General features: G+C 46.4%; 1 protein-coding gene across 2 annotated transcripts in view; it reads right to left on the minus strand.

Moving 5' to 3' along the window:
• The window catches only part of lrrc31 (leucine rich repeat containing 31), a 46,692-nt gene extending 34,002 nt beyond the window's left edge, over positions 1-12,690 (minus strand). Inside the window, exon 1 of one of the 2 annotated variants that reach the window (XM_033032178.1) lies at positions 12,482-12,690. The gene's annotated coding sequence lies outside the window, so the exon portion shown is untranslated. The remainder of the gene's footprint in view (positions 1-12,481) is intronic. The other variant, XM_033032177.1, reaches the window with a different exon arrangement.
• Positions 12,691-21,437: the final 8,747 nt, after the last annotated feature.

Genomic DNA, 21,437 nt, shown 5'->3' on the forward strand with positions numbered 1-21,437 from the left:
TTCAGCATCACCCGCACTTCATGGACAGTACGGTCAAAGGACACCAGCCCGAGATCCTGACACGCCTGATTGCTCAACAGAGTCACACAGTCACAGTCAAAAATGAAAAACGACAGGTCACGCGAAGATTTCTTCAGCACACAGTGGAAGGTGGCCCTCCCCACAGGGTTTAGCTCCTCTCCCCCATAAACACGCAATATGGAGCGATCAGCAGTTAACAGCTTATTATTTCTTATCTTCCTGAACAGGGATGTTGACGTAACATTCACTTTCGCCCCCGTGTCCAGCTTAGCAGTAAAGGACTGCTAAGTTGACAGTGACAAGCACAGAAGGATCTGGGAGGCAAGATTGATTATGAAGGAGAGAATAAACACTGACATCTCCCATGGAAATACTGGGCTCAGAGTCGAGGGCAGTGTCGACAGAAGACTGGGAACCGAATTCGGTATCAACTTGTTGAAGGTTCTTTAAAACTTGTCTGGGAGCTGGAGGAACGTTCCCACGGGAGCGACAGGCAGCTGAGAAATGGTTCATCTTCTTACAGAAATTACAAGCTTTACCAAATGCTGGGCACTGCAACTGCATAGAGTGGACATAATTGCAGTTGGGGCACTTCTTGACAAGCGGGACCCGAGCGGCATAAGTCAGCCGCGGTGCAGGTCGAACGTTGTCTTGCTTGCGACGGGGCATGGCAACACCAGTCAGATTAATAGCCCGATTGTCAGATCCCCTCTGCCCATGTAGCGGGGCAACCACCTCAGCTATTCGGCATGCATGCATAGCCTCAGTCAGGGTGAGATCCGGTCTTCGCAGCAGCTCTGCTCGTAGCTTCTGAGCTAGCATGCCGGTGACCAAAATATCTCTGGTGAGCTGATCACGCATGGTCTCGAAACGGCACCGCTGAGCAAGGTAGCGCAGGTCAGCGATAAAACATTCAACAGGCTCATCAGGCTGCTGTTTCCTTGTAAAGAATCTAGCCCGCTCCAATATGCGGTTGGAGGGCAAGTCACAAATCTCCGCAAACTTGCGTAAGAGACATACCGGGTCGTTGGCAGATTCCGCCGGCTCGACGACCTGGTCGTTGTCATCCAGGACCGCTGGATTGTAAGTGAAAGCCTGAGCACGCTTCATAGCATCGGGACCGGCAAGGTTCAGCAGGAGTGAGGCTTTGACCGCATCAGAGTCGTTTCGGTGCACGATGTTGATGAAGTGGTTGTAGTCCATCACGAAAGTAGCCCATCGCTCCGCAATGTCAGCGTCAAAGACAAGGGGAGAGGGCTTGCAGCACGAGAATGCCATAGTAAATAGGGGATTAAACACTAGTAAAACTAGGAGCAAATAAAACCCGATAAACAGGAGGTGCGCGTTTAACTTACTGACACCATGCAAAGGAGTCCAGCCTGACACACTGTAACTTTACTGAGTCTTTAATAAAGGCACATGTCAAACACGTCCCAGTACTGACTGCATCTAGTCTTCAGGCGTACTGGAACCAAGGGAGGAGCAAGGGGAAGATATCACAGTTATACTGAGATGACTGGGCGTGGTTAGTTGTATTGAGGTAGCTACATTATAGGTTGCATGCATAAACCATCTACATAAACTATTACATAATTGTTACTTAAAAATGTACCATTCTTTCTGCTTCTGTTGATATTACATAAAGCCACACAACATGGAATAGATTCTTCAGTCTATTGTGTAAACATTGACCACAGGTTATCCTACCCACACCAATCCCACTTCCCAGCACTAGCTCCACAGCCATCTCTGCCTCTACAATACAAGTGCTTGTTTGGATACTTAAATGTTGTCAGTCTCTGCCAGCAACGCCACCTCAAACCCGTCACACTGTGCGAGCTGACCCACGAGGTACCCCGAGTTTAAAACAAATTTAACTCATGGTAATCACATACAATTAACGTAGCGGGAACGTCAGAACTCATGGACACAACTTAGCGACTCGTGGCGCTAACGGCAGGTACCCTTGAAACTTGATAACTCTTGAAAAAATTCAAGCATGTTTAAAGTTTTCCACGAGTAAAATGTACTCTTGAAGTTAAAAATTGAAACATTTAAACACGTTGTAAGAACGTAGTGGCCCGTGCGTTTACCTTAGTGACTCGTGAGTCTACAACTATCATGATTTCATTTGGACTCTTCTCTGCCTTCAGGATTATTCCAAACATTTGTCACTCTTTGGGTAAAGCAATTATTTTTCTGGGTTTATGTTCTAAATATACTTTCCATTTGTTTCCACTTACAGCCCCCAGGTTAATAAATTATCTGACAATATTTAAGATTGTTTAAGTAATCTGCCTGTTGTAACTAAACACTGAGATTAGGTCGACCTGCAATGGTAATGTGTGGCAAGGTGTGAATGTCCTCAAATAATAGGTCAATGGTAGGACGGAATAGATACGTGCCTGGTGTAATCCCTGTCAGGGCACAGGTTGGTTTACATCACTCAAACACAAGACAGTCGTTCACTATTCTATGTCGACAATATTATAAACTCTCTACATGTTTCTCGTCTGTTTTTACTACCATATTAAAATGGTGACAGTGAACATTTGTGTCAAATCCATTTTATGTTGATGTTTGAATTAAATATACAGACTTGTATATTACTGAAGTGTATGTAGCAAACATTATTAACTCTTTGCAGTCCCCTTTAGGCACGGTTTCTTTCAAAATGAACTGTGGAGTGATTTTCTTTTGGATTGGGGGTGAGATGAATTGGAAATTAAGCGGTAAACCTGATATGGGTCTTTAAACCGTGTATATAGAACTAATTCCATGTGCGTGAGACTGGGGGGGGGGGGGGGGGGGGTGTAATTCATGATTATTGTGACCAGCAGAACAAACCTCCAAAGACGTACAGGCTTGCGGGTTCATTGACTTCTGTAAATTGCCACTAGTGTGTGGGATGCGAAAGAGGGATAAACGAGAAATTGGTTTCGGGTGAATGATGGTTGGCGTGGACTCGGTGGGCCAAAGGTCCTGTTCCCATGCTGTAAATTCTAAACAATTACATAATGTGGGAGCAAATCCCTGCGGTAGAGAGCGATCAAGTGGAGTGTTTCAGTTAAAGGGAGGCCTCGCAAATAGAGGAAGAATGTAGGGGGAAAAATACTCTGAGAGGCGAGGTGGTGGTCAATGTCCCTGTGAATCCGAGACATCGCCAACTTTGTGTCCTGCCTGTAGACCAGGGATTCTGTCACAATCTCCGTGCGCGGCAAGAATGGCACCCGCTCTGAGAGATTTACATGGTTTGGTTATGGGGGGTCATAGAGTGTTACAGCACGAAAAAGCCCCCTCGGTCCAACTTGTTAATTCCAAGCTACGTCCTTCCTGGAGAACTTGGGTTGCAAGAAGAAGGTGGATAGGTTTGAGTTTTTATTTTCTTTGCAGTGCTGAGGGATGACCTTGTCTCACATTTGGCCTCTATCCCTCTCATACTCAACAGGTTTCTGCAGACTCTACAATACAGCAAGGCTTGTGTTCCATTCAATATTTCCACCACCATCTCCCACTACCCTGGTGCTGTTGTCTTGAAACACAAAAAGTGCTGAACTAACATCTGTGGAGAACATGTTTCGGATCGCCACCCTGCATTTGGCTGCTGGGTTAATTTTGATTTTAGACTGCAAAGGATTACTTGTTGTTTTCCAAATGATGTGCAATCTGTATTTATTGCGTCTTTGGAATATCTCCGCTTTTCCATTTCAGAACATTTATTCGTCAGGCATTAAACAAGGGTCTGAAGAAGGGTCTCGACCCGAAGCGTCACATGTTCCTTTTCTGTGTTTATGTGTTTAGTACACATTTTATGTGTTAGAACACGGACATTTTTTGTAACTTAATCTAATGACCTTGGTGGTTACACTGACTGTATGCAACCTGTCAACATTGTTCTCCTAGCTCTTCAACAAAACCACATCATAACACGTTGCCTTCAGAGGACCAGTCACCGTGCAGCCTTTTACAACAGCCTCCGGACAGGGAGTGGAAAAAAAAATCTCTTCTTATGAAAAACAAACCTCAATCACTTTGAAATGTGTTGGAAGGAACAGCAGATGCTGGTTTAAACCGAAGACGGATACATAAAACTGGAGCAGCTAACAATGAATTCCCTTTATCATCGTTACTTTTGTGCATACCTTTCATTCTACATCTCTCGTTTTCCTTTCCCCAACTCAAAGCCGCAGGATGGAGATGTCTTCTTTAACACTGTTGCTTATTTAAACTGACCTTCATTCAACCTTCATGAGCGAGCGGTTGGCTCAAGAGTAACTCGGGAGACGAACTTGGAACATCGCAGAAATAACAAGTAAACGTCAAACTTCGTCAAACCCTTGGGAACTTGGTTAAACTCTTGATCATACACTTGGAATCTCGTACACAACCACGAGTCTTTCACTCGGGGTACCTCGTGGGTCAGCTCGCACAGTGTGGCAGGGCTTTCAGGCTGTTCCACATTCCAACCACCTTCTGGATGAAAATATCCCGACAAGTCCTTTCCAGGTCGTACCCCATACCTTAAACGATGTCCTCTAGTTTTAGACACGTATGCAGTGGAAACAGTTGCCTTATTTATGCCCCTCATAACTTTGTATAACTCTATCAGATTCCCCCCAGCCTCCTTCACTGGGGAAAACAAGCACAGCCTATCCAACCTCTTAATAACCACAATCTTTCATGTCAGGCAACCTTGTTAATCTCCTCTAAACCCTCTCTTGCTTCTTACAGTTTCACCTGTACTATTCACAGTACTCCTGTTGTGCCAAAAGCTATATCTGATTACTGCATAACCTCCATGCTCTTATATTCTACTATTTCCTTGATAAACATTGTCATAACACCATAGAGCACAGAAATAAGCCCTTTGGCCAAACTCCTCCTTGCCAATGAATTTGCCTAACTGAGCACATCCTATTTGCTTATGCCTGACCCATATTAACATATAGAAGAATAAATGCAGGAAATGTCTGTGTTGAACATGATGCCAAGTCCTTTGGCTGCACGTGATCCACATTCCCTGCATATACATGTGCCTATCTAACAGCCTCTTAAGCAACACTATCCTATCTGCCTCCACCACCACCCCTGGCAGTGTATTTGAGGACCCACCAGCCTGTGTTAAAAAAAAAAACCTGCCCCTCTCATGTTAAAACAAAGCCTCTAGTCAATGACATTGCCATATTGGGATAAAGGTTCTGACTATTTACCCTATCGATTCCTCATAGTTTTATAAACTTCTATCAGGTCTCCTGCACTCTCCAGAAAAAAACCAATTCAAGTTTATCCAAACTCATTATAGCTAATCCCGGCAGCATTCGGGTAAATCTCTGTGCCCTCTCCAAAGCCTCCACATCGTTCCTCTAATAATAATAATAATAATTTTAATAATAATTTTATTTATAGAGCACTTTAAAAACAAACATAGTTGCAACAAAGTGCTGTACATCACTAATCATTGACAAAAAAGTTAATACACACCAATAATAACAGTTAAAAGATGGAGTAAGTAAAGATATTCAGAATAAAGAAATATTAAAAAAACACTACAAGCAGGAGCAAAGTCTCATGCATGGTCAAAAGCCAGGGAGTATAAATGTGTTTTAATACTGGATTTGAAGATGGACAGTGAGGGGGCCTGTCTGACGTGCAACGGCAGAGCGTTCCAGAGTGCCGGAGCAGCAACAGAGAAGGCTCTATCACCTCTGAGCTTCCGCTTTGACCTCGGTACCTCCAGGAGCAGCTGATCAGCTGACCTGAGGGACCAGGCAGGAGCGTATGGGTGGAGCAGCTCAGAGAGGTAAGGCGGGGCGAGCCCATTCAGAGATTTAAAAACAAATAACAGAATTTTTAAATGAACTCGAGAGAGCACCGGGAGCCAGTGGAGGGAGGCCAGAACTGGTGTTATGTGCTCCCTCTTTCGAGTTCCAGTTAAAAGGCGAGCAGCAGCATTCTGAACCAACTGGAGACGAGCCAGTGAAGAACGAGCAACTCCAAAATAGAGTGCGTTACAGTAATCCAGCCTAGATGTAATAAAGGCATGGATTACTGTCTCAAAATGCTGCCGCTCGAGAATGGGCTTCACCTTTGCCAGCTTCCTTAAGTGAAAGAAGCTGGACTTAACCACCGCGCCTATTTGGCGATCTAACTTAAAGTCACTGTCCATCCTAAAACCCAGATTCAAAACTGTTGGCTTCACGTACCGTGACAATGGACCTAAATCAACAAATGGAGGTTCACGGCAGCCATTGGGATCAAACAAAATCACCTCTGTCTTCTGGGGCTACTAGATCTCTACACAATACACCAAATGCAACTTAACCAAAGTTTATGGAGCTGCAGCATGACCTTCTTGACCTTTATACGCAAAGCTCTGATGTAGCACAGCATTGGCCTTATTTATAACTCTATCCGCACCTTGGAACTTTCAGGAAGCCATGCACTTGGACCCCAAGAGGTTGTAGTATAAGGGTTAAACTGACAATTTCAGCTAAAATGTGAAATGGAGTTATCAGGTAAGTTAGCAGCCCTACATTCCATTGCCTCGCGAAAACAAGTTTCCAGATGCGTTATCTCCTCGCACATGTCTCTGCCCGTTTCTGTAGTTGATCAACATTCTGCTGTCTACTTTCGACAGCTTTCTTCACCGTCAACAACTCCAGCAATCTTGTTGTTGTCTGTAAACCAGTGGTGGGACTCATCAGTGTAGAGGATGAAACAATGTACAGGGAGGAAGTGAAACAACTAGTGGACTGGTGCGGCAACAACAATTTAGAATTAAACGTAGACAAAACAAAGGAGATGATTGTCGACTTCAGGAGGTCGCAGCCCAAACACACACCCCTCAACATCAGTGGCACCACGGTGGAGAGAGTGGAGGGCATAAAGTTCTTCGGAGTGCAAATCACAGACAGTCTCACCTGGTCCAGGAGCAACACTGGGATTGCCAAATGGGCCCATCAGCGACTGCACTACCTTAGGAAACTCAAACAGGTCTCACTTCCCACCAACATCCTCAGGACTTTTTACAGGGGCACGGTGGAGTCTGTACTCACGAACTGCATGAACACGTGGTACTCCAACTGTAACTGCTCAGACAGGAAGGCTCTGCAGAGGGTAGTGAGGGGAGCAGAGAGGATCATTGGCGTCTCGCTACACTCGGTACAAGAACTGTTCCAGAGCTGCTGCCTGAAAAATGCACTGAGCATAGCAAAGGACAGATTGCACCCACTCCACACACATCTAGATCTCCTGCCATCAGGAAAGAGATACCGCAGCATCAAAGCCCGGACAACCAGACTGTTAAACAGCTTCCTTCCACAGGCTGTGAAGCTGCTAAACAGTCACTCCACCTGATTCTGCTGCTTTTGCACTGACAGTTTAATAACTGGTACTGAGTAATAACTCTGGCACTGGCTCAGGCCACTTAAATCAGCTGCCCTGGACATTTTATGACTGTTTTTTACTTGTACTTCAATGCTGCTTTTTTTTTTACCTGCACTTTTTAAAACTATTCGCACTGTTTTTATCAGGAAGTGGATTGTTTTTTTTATCGTTTTTATTTATGCGTGAAATGTTTACGTTTTTATGTGCGATGCTCCGGTATTCCCTGGGAAACGTCTTCTCATTTTGCACTGTACAACTGTTGCTTTGCAAGATGACAATAAAAGGATGATGATGATGATAAACCTACTAACAACCCATGCACATTTTTGTTCAAGTCACTTACACACTTCACAAACTACAGAGATCCCGTACAGACCCCTGCAAAACACCACTGGTCACAAACCTCCAACCAGAACACCATTCCACTACTTTCCCCGATCTTCTATGGCTAAATCAGTATTAAATCCAAGTTATCCAGTCACCGCAGATCCCATGCATCTGAACCTTCTGGATCAGTTGAACATGGCAGATTGATCAAGATGCCTCACTAAAATCAATGTGGACAACATCCACTGCCCCACATTCAAACAACTTGTCACCTCCTCAAAAAATATTATCCAGTTAGTAGGACGTGACATGCAAAAAAAAAGCTATGCTGACTGTCCCCAATTAGCCCATCATCTTATAAAATGCACAGAATCCTATCCGAAAAATGCCTCTTCTATAGCCTCCTTACCACTAATGTGAAAATCACCATTCTATCATTTCATAGATTTTCTCTACTTCCCCTCTTAAACAAATTAACAACATTGACTACTTTTCAGTTCTCCAGGACCTCGCCTGTGGTGAGAGAAGATACAAAGACCTTCAACATGACTCGCACAATGCCTCTTGGGGAGGCATGGTGGTGCAGTAGTAGAGTTGCTGCCTTACAGTGCCAAACATAGAAACATAGACAATAGGTGCAGGAGTAGGCCATTCGGCCCAAACACTCAGGTTTGCTCCTGACTACAAGTGCTGTCTGTGCAGAGTTTATATGTTCTTCTCATGATTTGCATGGCTATTTCCCAGGACCTCCGGCTTCCTCCCACACTCCAAAGACGCATAGGTTTGTAGGTTAATTGGCTTGGTAAATTTGTAAATTCTCCCTAGTGTGTGTAGAATAGTGTTAATGTGCAGAGATCACTGGTCGGTGCGGACTCGGTGGGCCGAAGGGCCTGTTTCCATGCTGTATCTCTAAAACTAACTTAAACTTAATCCCCACGCTACTCTCCGTATCCATGACGTGTTGGCATTTTCAGCGAACTGTGTACATGTACTCAAGGATTTTGTGAACACATAGTTTCAGTTTACTTTCAGTTTAGTTTAGTCTACTGTCACATGTACTGAGGTACAGTGAAAAGCTTTGGTTGCGTGCCAACCAGTCGGCAGAAAGACAATACATGATTACAATTGAGCCATTTACAATATTTTCATACATGATAATAGAATAATGATTAGTGCAAGGTAAAGCCAGAGAAGTCTGATCAAAGATAGTTTGAAGGTCACCAGTGAGGTAGATAGTAGTTCGGGACAGCTCTCTCGTAATGATAGGATGATTCAGTTACCTGATAACAGCTGGGAAGAAACTGTCCCTGAATCTGGAGGTGTGCGTTTTCACACTTCCATACATTTTGCCCGAAGGGAGAATGGAGATGAGGGAATGGCAGCATGAGGTATAAATGGAGTCAATGGAAGGGAGGTTGGTTTGTGTGATGGACTGGGTTGTGTCCATAATTCCGTGCAATTTCTTGCAGTTTTGGATGGAGCAGTTCCAAAACCAAGCTGTGATGCGCCATAGAAAGCATGTTATCATGATGCATCTGTAGAGGTTGGTGAGAGTTGTTATTTGGATATGTCGAGTTTCCTAGGACTTCTAAGGAAGTAGATGCATTGGTGTACTTTTGCTTGGTGGCCCCGGAGTTAAAGAGTCATAGTGACATTAGGATGTGGGCCGAGGAGCTTTTTCGTTCAGGTTCGTGACTCAACTCATGGAACTACCTGAATTAACATATTGTGTAAAAATATTATATAAATCATACCTGAAACTTGTGACAAACAAAACCTGCACATTTTGTTTAAATATGACAAAAACTTCCAATTTTCCGAGTAGTAATTGTCCAATCAATGCAGGTTTGACATTGAGGTCGGACGCAAATTGACCAATCCCGCACTTTGTTTTATGGTCGCTAGGCAGCGAGGACTCTGGGATCAAGATTGCCTCCTCATTACATCAATAGCAATAACAAGGTTTCCAAGGATAAAGGTAATGCTAACCTTGCTGATCATTTTGTTTTACAATTGATTTATCTTTATAAAGATGATGTGAACTGTTAAATAAATAAGATAAATAACAAATGTACAGCTAGGATTAGGGTTAGGGTTATGGTTAGTGTCAGTCGGTAGGACGATGGATGTTGTGGAGGATTAGTCGGGCTGTCGGAAGGCCGGTGAGTGCTGCGAGGGGTTGGTCGGGCAGTTGGTAGGCCGGCGTTGCAGCGAGCAGGCAGACTGACGGAGCTGGTGCTATGGGGGTGCTGAAAGCAGCACAGGTGGCGTGCAAGGCAGTGCTGCTCCCCACCATCATCCAGATGATCCAGAAGAGCATGTGGCCAAGATGGACGCGCTGTGGGGCCACACGGTCCCAAAGCTGCTCCAGCTCCAGCCGTGGGCAGCTCTGGAAAGGGGGGGGGGGGGGGTGGGAATTAGGGTTCAGCATTTTTCTCTCAGTGGAAGATGCCTTAACCTTCCCCCAGCCTGGCACCGCCCAGTCCCACTATGGCCGTGACGCCCACTCTGCACTCTGGCAGTCTGTGGGGTTCAGTAAACAGGGAACGCAGAAGAACTGCCCTCACCCATTAATTAGGCTGGTTCAGGAGCCGGAACTCTGCGGCACATTCAAAAAACACACACAATTGTATTAATTATATATTAATTATATATGATTACAGTCATATTCACAATATATATATATATATATTGTGAATATGACTGTAATATTGTCATATCCCTGGCTGTAATATTGTCATATCCCTGGCATTGATTTCAGCTCCGCTTTTAACACTGTCATCCCCGCCAGCTTGATCACCAAACTCAGCGGGCTTGGCATCTCCACCTCCCTCTGCAACTGGACACTGGATTTCCTCACCAACAGACCACAGTCTGTTAGGGTCAACAACCTCACCTCCTCCACTATAACACTGAACACCGGCGTGCCACAGGGCTGTGTGCTCAGCCCTCTCCTCTACTCCCTCTTCACCCACGACTGCATCCCTAAGTACGGATCCAACGCCATCATTAAGTTTGCTGACGACACCATGGTGGTAGGACTGATCAGTGACAACGATGAGTCAGCCTACAGAGAGGAGGTCCAGCACCTGACAACCTGGTGTGCCAACAATAACCTCGTCCTCAACTCCAAGAAGACGAAGGAAATTATTGTCGACTTCAGGAAGGTCAGAGGGGGCAGACATACCCCCATCCATATAAACGGGACTGAGGTGGAGCGCGTCTCCAGCTACAAATTCCTCGGGGTACACATCTCGGAGGATTTGTCCTGGTCCCTCAACACCTCCAAGCTGATCAAAAAGGCACAGCAGCGCCTTTACTTCCTGAGGAGGCTCAAGAAAGCCCACCTGTCCCCCCAGATCCTGACCAACTTCTACCGCTGTACCATCGAGAGCATCCTGACCACCTGCTTCACGGTATGGTACAGCAGCTGCACTGTTGCGGACAGGAAGGCACCACAACGGGTGGTGAAAACCGCGCAGCACATCATCGGTGCCCCGCTCCCTGTCATGGATGCCCTTCACCGCAAACGGCGTCTGAAACGGGCTGGGAAGATCATTAAAGACCCCTCCCACCCCAACCATGGACTGTTTGCCCTCCTCCCATCAGGGAGGCGGTACAGGAGCCTCAGGTCTCGTACCAGTAGGATGAGGAACAGCTTCTACAATTATACCGTCGCATTGCTGAACTCGGAGTCCCGCCGATAGATTCCTCCGGTCCCTCCGTCCCCATTGTTTAATTATTCTGTATTTTTGGTTATTCTGTATCCTCTATTTTTTTTTAAATTTCTATATTGCACTACTACTACGGACTGACGCAAAACTGCATTTCGTTGTACCCATACTCAGTATTTGTGCAATGACATTAAAGTTGAATTGAATTGAATAGACAAACGCACAACAAGGTGGTTAAAGTGATCATCAAAACCAGGAGGAATTTGAACAAATCTCAGAAATGAAGTATTTTTCAGGAAAGTACTGAACTTATAGCTGTTAACTCAATCATAAGATATGCAACGGAATGTATAAAAAATGTATAAAAACGACTTCACAGGACGATTGGGAGCAACAACTCCATGGAACAGAAGGCGCTCAGGAAGTAGTGATCAGATCAAACCCACACACCGTCACCTGGAACAGGCGAGATACAGTATGGGGTTTTGGAAGTTGTGTAACTATGTAATAAACAACATTCCTGTTACAAGGCCACAGACTGGTGTACAGGTTAAAGATTCCACAAGCAGTTCTGATAATTACACACAATGCGCTTGAACAAATGTTGACAATGTCATATTACGTGTGGAACTAATGATTAGAGTTTTTATTTTTTCAATCTTACAATCTTCCCTTTCACACTTCCTACTCCATGGTCCCAGAAGAAGTCAGCACCGTGAGTTTGACCCGACTACAAAGAGCCGGCACCCGGAGCCGGTGGAGACTGCGGCCACTCTTGGTGCAGACTCCTGGCTTCCACGACCCCGACCAAACAGACGCCGTTCTCATCCAAGTACTTTGTTTCTAGCATTGTTTCACCGTTTACACAAGATTACCGTGAGCTAAAGCGCCGCGCAGCCCGCGGGACTTTCCCCAAAGCATCACAAAAACATTGAAAGTGAAAATAAAACGGTCAGGTAAGGTGCGGTTAAAGATTGTCAGGTGGCCGTCGCTGTGTTTCAGCGACAGACATGCAGGTCAATCACTGACAGACCCACAGCACCAAGGCGTGGTTATCATTTGAAAAACATTACCTGGAGAGTTGGCACGGCAGAAACATTCGCAACTCTGGGCACTTCTCCTCGGTCTTAAACTAAATGTGAGTGAAGGAGAAAGTGCGGCAACTGAGCGCAGTCAGTCGGTCGGTCGGTCCGGGCGGTGAACTAACTCTCCCAGTCTAGATACTAGATGCTGCTCGCTCGCATCTAGGAGTGGCCTGGACTAAGGATCCCTGCAGCGAACAATCACTTCAGCGAGACTGAGACAGCGATTTACAGAGTGCGAGGCGTGGCCATTTGGGAAGTCGAACATGGTCAGGTCCTACACAGTGAATGGTAGGGCTCTGGGGAGTGTTGTAGAGCAGAGGGATCTAGGAGTGCAGGTACAAGGTGGAGTCACAGGTAGATAGGGTGATCAAAAAGACTTTTGGTACATTGGCCTTCATCAGTCAGAGTACAGAGTTTAGAGTGTGCTCAGTTCTGGGCACCATGTTACAGGAAAGATGTTTTCAAGCTGGAAAGGGTGCAGATAAGATTTACAAGGATGTTGCCAGGACTAAAGGGTCTGGGCTATAGGGAGAGGTTGAGTAGGCTGGGACTCTATTCCCTGGAGCGCAGGAGGGTGAGGGATGACCTTATAGAGGTGTATAAAATTATGAGAGGAATAGATCAGGTAGATGCACAGTCTCTTGCCCAGAGTAGGTGAATCGAGGACCAGAGTTTAAGGTGACGAGGAAAAATATTTAGTAGGAATCTGAGGGGTAACCTTTTCACACAAAGGGCCGTGGGTATGGAGTGATATGGACCAAATGCAGGCAGGTGGGACGAGTGTAGCTGGGACATGTTGGTCGGGATGGGCAAGTCGGGCCGAAGGGCCTGTTTCCACACTATCACTCTATGACTCAATCGGTGAGGCTGAGACAGCAAAGAGTGTGAGGCGTTGCACTTTGGGATGCCCAATATAAGTGGAAAGTGTAGAGTTAACGACAGAAGCCTTTACAGCAACTTAGGATCCTAGTCCATAATTCCATGAAAGTGCAACACGAGTAGAGTGGTAATGTAGGCCGATGGTATTGTATTCATAGCCCGGGCTTTGAGTGTAAGAGTCAGGACTATGGTTAGGCTGCATTTGGAGTATTATGTACAGTTCTGTTCGCCCCAGAACAGGAAGGATGTGGTGGCTTTGGAGTAGGATGCAGAAGATGTTTACCAGAATGGTGGCACAAAGTGCTGGAATAACTCAGCGGATCAGGCAACATCTCTGGAGAACAGGAATAGGTGATGTTTCAGGTTATAGTCATACAGAATTAGAAACAGGCTCTTCGGCCCATTAGTCCATGCTTGACAGATGCCCCATCTACTCTGTTCCTACGTGTTCTCCAGTTCATGTGTAGCACCATTCTGGCAATGGAGTCATAAAGGGATGGGCATTAATTTCTGGCCCAGCCAATAAAACTAACGATACAATAAATAAAGACCATTTTACTGAGGACAGCAATGTCAGTATAGTTGCTGATCATTTTAACTCCCCTTCCCATACTGACCTTTCTGTCCTGGGCCTCCTCCACTGCCAGAGTGAGGCCACATATAAACTGGAGGAACAGCTCCTCATACAATGCTGGGTAGTTTACAAGCCAACAGAATTAAGATTGAATTCTCCAATGTTAGGTACACAATCCAGCTTCTTTTCCCTCTTCCCTGTGCCCCTCCTGGATGCACACCCATATCTTCCTCATCCCCTTCCACCTACATTACTTCCTTTGGCTTTACAATCCGTTCTTCTTCTATCCTCATCTCCTTGACAAAAGACAAATCTTTTTGTCTTTTCATCTCTGGCCTTTCTCCAACCATCAGCCAATCAAAATTCCTCCTCACCTGTATCCACCTATCACTTGCCTGGCTTTGTTCTACCCCAACCTCTTTTCCAGCTTTCTTCCTGCGTACTACAATCAGTGTGAAGAACCTAAATGTCCCATATCCATGTTCTCCAGAGACGCTTGCTAATTTGTTGAGTAATTCCAGAACCTTTTTTGGTAAACCAGAATCTGCAGTTCCTTATGTCTACATTTTACCAGGCTTAATTAGAGGATATAATTACAAGGAGAGGTTGGACAAATGTGGAATGTTGTAAACTGGAGCATGAGAGGAGACTTGATTGCCGTATATAGAATTACTAAACTAAGTGGGACCCGCTGGGACCTCTCCCTCCTCCATCTTGCAGAGACTGGGCCACGCCCACACTTTTGGGTTTTATAGTCTCTCCCCCCCTCCCACCAGAAAGGGCTTGGCCTTCATGGCGTGATTGACAGGAGAGAGAATCTCAACATTTTTTAAACACTAATAACTCTTATTTTTCATCAATGGGAAAAATCCTCGGCACCTGATGAGCGGAGGAGGACACTGAGTAAGATGGCCAAAAATCACAGCCGTACGTGGTAGCATTTTTTCTAAAATCATTATAAAGCTCAAACAGAAGTGGTCAAGATTAGACTTTTAATTATAATAGAAGGCAAGACAACTTTAATTAGGCAAAGCAACTTTAATTAGGCAAGGCAACTTTAATTAGGCAAGGCAGCTTTAGCATTTTCAAACCAAAGGCAAGGCAGCTTTAGCATTTTCAAACCAAAGGCAAGGCAACTTTAATTAGGCAAGGCAGCTTTCACATTTTCAAACCATTAGCAAGGCAACTTTAATTAGGCAAGGCAACCTTAATTAGGCAAGGCAGCTTTAGTATTTTCAAACCAAAGGCAAGGCAAGTATAATTAGGCAAGGCGACTTTCCACCATCGACCCGTTGATATAAACGGGATTGTGGGTCCCTATCCTACCCATTCCAAAGTCCACAATCAGTTTCTTGGTTTTGCTGGTGTTGAGAGCAGGTTATTGTGCTGGCACCATTTGGTCAATCGGTCGATCTCACTTCTATACTCTGACTCGTCCCCATCAGTGGTACGTCTTCCAACATTGGTGGCGTCGGTGAACTTGATGATGGAGTTCGCACTATGTCCGGCTATGCAGTCATGAGTATAAAGCAGGGTCTGTGAATGAGGAAGTCGAGGATCCAATTACAGAGGGATGCGCAGAGACCCAGATCTGAGAGCTTGGTAACCAGCTTGGAGGGGATGATGGTATTAAATGCTGAGCTGTAGTCAATGAATAACAGTCTGACATATGAGTTTTTGTTGTCCAAGTGGTCCAGAGCGTAGTGGAGAGCCAGTGAGATTGCATCCATCATTGATCTGTTGTGCCGGAAAGCGACCTGCAGTGGGTCCAGGTTCTTTTTGAGGTAGGAGTTGATATGCGCCATGATCAGCCTCTCAAAGCACTTCATCACCACTTCATCCAGGACATATGACTCTTGACTTGGACTTCTGCCATCCAGCCAACCGGCTATCCATGCAAGTATCCGCCCTTTATATCAAGGGCTCTCATCTTCCTTAGCAGCCTCACATGTGGCATCTGATCAAGGATTTCAGAAAATCTAGGTAAACAACATCCACTGACTTTACTTCATCAAAGAATTCCAGCAGATTTGTTTGTCAGGCAAGACCTCCCCTTCACAAAGCCATGCTGACTTCAGCCTATTTTATCGTGAACTTTTAAGTACTCCGTAACCTCATCCTTTATAGGGGACTATAAAATAATGCCAACTGAGGTCAGACTAACCGGTCTATAGTTTCCACTCTTCTGATTTGCTCCCTTCTTGTGCAGCAGGCCATTTTTCAAGCGGCATTGTATTAGTCAATTTAATAAAGAATTCTGCGAACAGCTGCAATTACACTGTGCTTATCAACCACAGGCTGCTGGACTTGTAGAAAGGTCAAATCAGACCTTGAAAAATAAAGTGGCTAAATTAAAAGCGGAGACAGGAATTGGTTGGATCAAATTACTCCCCATAGCTTTATTTCAAATGCGTGTCATGCCTGCAGGGACATCTAGACTGAGCCCAGCTGAAATTATTTATGGTAGACCTTTAAAGACCCCTTGGAAACAAAATGCAATTGAAGTTATAAGTTTCCATCATATGACTGCGGAGATGACCGACTAAATTCTGGCCTTGACTCGGGCACTAAGAGATTTGCATTATAAGGTGCGAGTAACATATGGTGAATTGCTTCTGATGATCTCGTCTACTAAGATGAAGCCTGGGGACTATGTCCTTGTAAAGAATTGGGTAAGGAAAGGGTTGGAGGTTTGTTGAGAAGGACCTTACCAGGTTCCTCTGACAACTGCAACAGCAGTGAAAGTAGAAGGGAGAACTGCATTGGTGCAACTACACCATTGCAAGAGTATCAGTGGGAGAGTAGGCTGCTAACCCATTTTATCAAGAAATCTCTTATGTAACATCACACCCATCGAGAGTCAAGAACAGATACAACCAACAAGATGGACGAAGGGGATTCATGCCCATGCAAACTCAGGAGGTGAAGACTCATCAGTCAGAAGTCATAGAGCTACGCCCATGCAAACGCGGGAAGTTCTTTAGAGTTCTGATAAGTTACACCACCATCATGTTAGGTTATCTGACTGGAACCGTATCATTTTTGTGTATTATTGGTTATTATAATATGATAAAAGAGGGCAATGATAATATTGGCCATTTTTGTGTCTGACAAAATGGAGGATTTCTGTCTTTGCAAAGGCTGCAAAGACCATGAGGTTCATGGCTCCAGAATGTCTGGGTCATGGGAGGAAGTTAAGTACAGGGTGGTGTCCAGATGTCCTTTAATTGGTAATATGTATGAGGGTTTTGCAGAAGAAGCTGAGTCCTGCTGCAAATGCATGATTAGGATTGGTTGGGAAATGGTATGTTATAAAACTATTGTTAACCATGTTGCCTGGTCTTTGCACTTTTATTTGTGATTGGTCAAGGAGAGGGGCCTTGACCAAATAGTTTACAAATGTTTCTTTAGTTAAGGGAACTGTCTTCCATTAGGAACTTTTTGTGGAAACAATGTAATGGGATATTTAATGATTGGGTTAGGGAACTGTCAATTAATGTATTATATGATATTTATTTATGATTGGTTTGTAGGGATTGCCGCTCTCTTATGCCTTCATAGTCCCCTTTGTTCAACTGCATCACTGACACTACTGATTTAACCTTCTCCCTCTCAAATTGCAGATTAAAACTTATCATATTATTGTCACTATCTCCTCGCGGTTTCTTTACCTTGAGTTCCCTTATTAAATCTGGTTCATTAGACAACACCAAATCCAGAATTGCCTTTTTCTGGTAGGCTCCAGTACAAGCTGCTCTAAGAAGGCACTCGACAAACTCCCTTTCTTGGGGTCCAGAACCAACCTGATTTTCTAGTCTACCTGCATATGGAAATCTCCCATAACCACAGTTACCTGACAATTTTAACTCCTGCTGCAACTTGCACCCTATATCCAGGCCACTGTTTGGGGGCCTCTAGATAACTCCCATTAGTGCCTTCTTACCTTTATAATTCCTCAATTCTATCCACAGCAACTCTACATCATCAGTCCCTGCAAGGGACTGAATTTCTGCCCTCACCAACAGAGCTACCCCACCTCCTCTGCCCACCTGCCTGTCCTTTTCCTCATCTCCGTTCTAAATGGCTTTACAGCTTTGTAGCGGTCTGGTCGAGGTCAGGGAAAGGCCAGACGCCAGGCGGGTTCAAACAATAGTCTTTTATTCCCTACAGTGAGAGTACACCACACACACACCTCGAGAGCACAAAACCCAGGGTCGTCTGGAAACCCCATGGCAGACCAACAGTCCCTCAATCGGCGAGGGGATGATTCAAGGAGTGGCCTTCCCCCCAGGGACCGCCACAGGATCCCCCTAAGTACCCGAAGCAGGAAACGGACAGGAGGACATACACGGCGGCCAGCCCGGGTGCATACCATGCCCGGCACAGGAACAGGCAACTGACCAACAGGGCGTGATACGGGATCACCAATGCGGAGGAAGACTGGCTCCAGCGTGCCGGAGTGCACCAGGCGCCGCCACTTGACATCCACGAGCAGTGAATGGGCTCGAAGGAAGTCGGCGCCCAGCAGCGGCTGGGAAACGTCAGCAATGACGAACTCCCACGAAAAGGAGCTGCGGCCAAAGTTGAGGGAGATGGTGCAAACCCCAGAGGTGAGAATAGCGCTCCCGTTCGCCGCGGTGAGGAGGGGGCCCCGTTTGCCCGCACGGATGTCAGCAATGGAGGGAGGCAGAACACTCACTTCCGCACCAGTGTCCACGAGGAATCGACCCCCAGTGCGGCGATCCCAGGCGAAGACGCAATGAATATTGACGACCGCCGAAGGAATCACTGACGACCGGTCCCTTTGTTTCCCGGGAATGAACAGGGTATGCGACATTGGAGTCTGAAGAAGGGTTTCGGCCCGAAACGTCGCCTCAGTCTGAAGAAGGGTTTCGGCCCGAAACGTCGCCTCAGTCTGAAGAAGGGTTTCGGTCCGAAACGTCGCCTATTTCCTTCGCTCCATAGATGCTGCTGCACCCGCTGAGTTTCTCCAGCAATTTTGTGTACCTAGAGAATGCGACATTGCCTGACTGCAGCTCCCCAGCGACGGTGGTAATAGCACCAACCCTCTCTGCTGGCGTTGGGTGGAACTGCAAGCCAATTTGGTTGGTTTGAACACCAGCGACCTCTGCTGGCGTTGGGTGGAACTGCAGGTGGGACGTGCTGGAAGGTCGTGCCTGCAGTGGAATGCGCAATGGCCAGGGCTGGATTTACGTATAAACTAGACAAGCTTAAGTTTAGGGCCTCGTGATCTGGGGGGCCTCTGCTCGCTGCACCAAGATTTGAGTATAGGAGCAGGGAGGTTCTACTGCAGTTGTACAGGGTCTTGGTGAGACCACACCTGGAGTATTGCGTACAGTTTTGGTCTCCTAATCTGAGAAAAGACATTCTTGCCATAGAGTACAGAGAAGGTTCACCAGACTGAATACTGGGATGTCAGGACTTTCATATGAAGAAAGACTGGATAGACTCGGCTTGTACTCGCTAGAATTTAGAAGATTGAGGGGTGATCATATAGAAACTTACAAAATTCTTAAGGGGTTGGACAGGCTAGATGGAGGAAGATTGTTTCCGATGTTGGGGAAGTCCAGAACAAGGGGTCACAGTTTAAGGATAAGGGGGAAATCTTTTAGGACAGTGATGAGAAAAACATTTTTCACACAGAGAGTGGTGAATCTCTGGAATTCTTTGCCACAGAAGGTAGTTGAGGCCAGTTCATTGGCTATATTTAAGTGGGAGTTAGATGAGGCCCTTGTGGCTAAAGGGAGAGAAGGCAGGTACAGGATACTGAGTTGGATGATCAGCCATGATCATATTGAATGGCAGTGCAGGCTCGAAGGGCCGAATGGCCTACTCCTGCACCTAATTTCTATTAAAAAAATATTTTAAAAAGTTGTGTTTAACTTTTGAGATAGTGGCGTTGTTACAAACCCTACCATCAGTGGCGCTGTGGGATAGTGGCATTGTTACAAAACCTACCATCGGCGGCGCTGTGCTTGCGATTCCGGAGGCTTTGGTGGTGTGGGGGTAGGGGGGATGGGAGGGATTAAAATGCAGGTGAGGTATATATTCGTTGTGGACAGGAATTTGCTCCACAGATCCTTGGATCATTGGAAGTGTTACAGCATAGTTTATTTAACCCTTTTCCCTCGCCGCCGCACGGAGGGCCAACACACCTCCACGCCGCATGGGGGACCTACACACCTCCACGCCGCACGGAGGACCTACACACCTCCACGCCGCATGGGGGACCTACACACTTCCACGCCGCATGGGGTCCTACACACCTCCACGCCGCACGGGGGACCTACACACCTCCACGCCGCATGGGGTCCTACGCACCTCCACGCCGCATGGGGGACCTACACACCTCCATGCCGCATGGGGGGCCTACACACCTCCACGCCGCACGGGGGACCTACACACCTCCACGCCGCATGGGGGGCCTACACACCTCCACGCCGCATGGGGGGCCTACACACCTCCACGCCGCATGGGGTCCTACGCACCTCCACGCCGCACGGGGGGCCTACACACCTCCACGCCGCACGGGGGGCCTACACACCTCCACGCCGCAGCTGGAGCGGACTCACCTCGCCGCCGCATGGGAGGCCTTCCCAATATGCCACCGCACGGGGGACCTACCAAATTCGCCGCCGCACCTGGGGCTGACGCACCTCGCCGCCCCACCGGACCCATCGAACCTCGCCGCCCCACCGACCATCCGCCCACCGGGACCTCCCACGCTTTGCTCGCCACTCCACCGTCCTCCAGCAGCCGTCGCCTTACCTGCAGCCTGGACTCATCACCGGGCCTGAATTTTCCACCAAAGATACTAGAGGAGCTCCTCTAGTATCTTTGGTTTCTACGCTGCAGATTCCCACTACTTTGGGTTTGACTGCGCTGGGACCTAATGCTAGTCCCCCCCAACTCTGGTAACCTCAGTGGCTGTTCCACTGGGTCTTCCCCATTCCCCTCAACCCATGTGACCCTAGCTCTTCCCCACCCACACTACAGTCCTCATACCCCCCTACCCCCTGACCAGACATCACCTCGGCCGCATCCCACTCACCTGCCTTCCTCCGGCCCCAACCTCCATCCCTGCTGTGTGTTCACCATCCCCCCTGACCTCCCCCACTCAGATACCGAACGGTTTGTCCACAGCAGGGGCCTCACCTTTGTTCCTTCCACCGGCCGATAATTAGTAAAGTTTTGAATTGGTCTACCAAACTGCTTTGTGAGTTGTCTGTTTATTAAGTAGTGAACCTGTTTGTTTAGTTATAAGTTAGCCCTTTTCAAGCAGATTTGATTCAGATTTGATTCAGGTTTTGCAATATAATTGTCAATAAGGAACAATTCTTTCCCAACTATTATACAGATTTTGTTTTCTTCCCTCAAGTGCACTGCATTTTGTGAGAACGCCACTTCATGTTTCCTTTCAAATAACTGTTGAAGATTAATTTTTCTTTTTGTTTTCTGATTCTAATCTGA

This window comes from Amblyraja radiata, chromosome 13, assembly GCF_010909765.2.
Source record: "Amblyraja radiata isolate CabotCenter1 chromosome 13, sAmbRad1.1.pri, whole genome shotgun sequence".
Classification (NCBI taxonomy): domain Eukaryota; kingdom Metazoa; phylum Chordata; class Chondrichthyes; order Rajiformes; family Rajidae; genus Amblyraja; species Amblyraja radiata.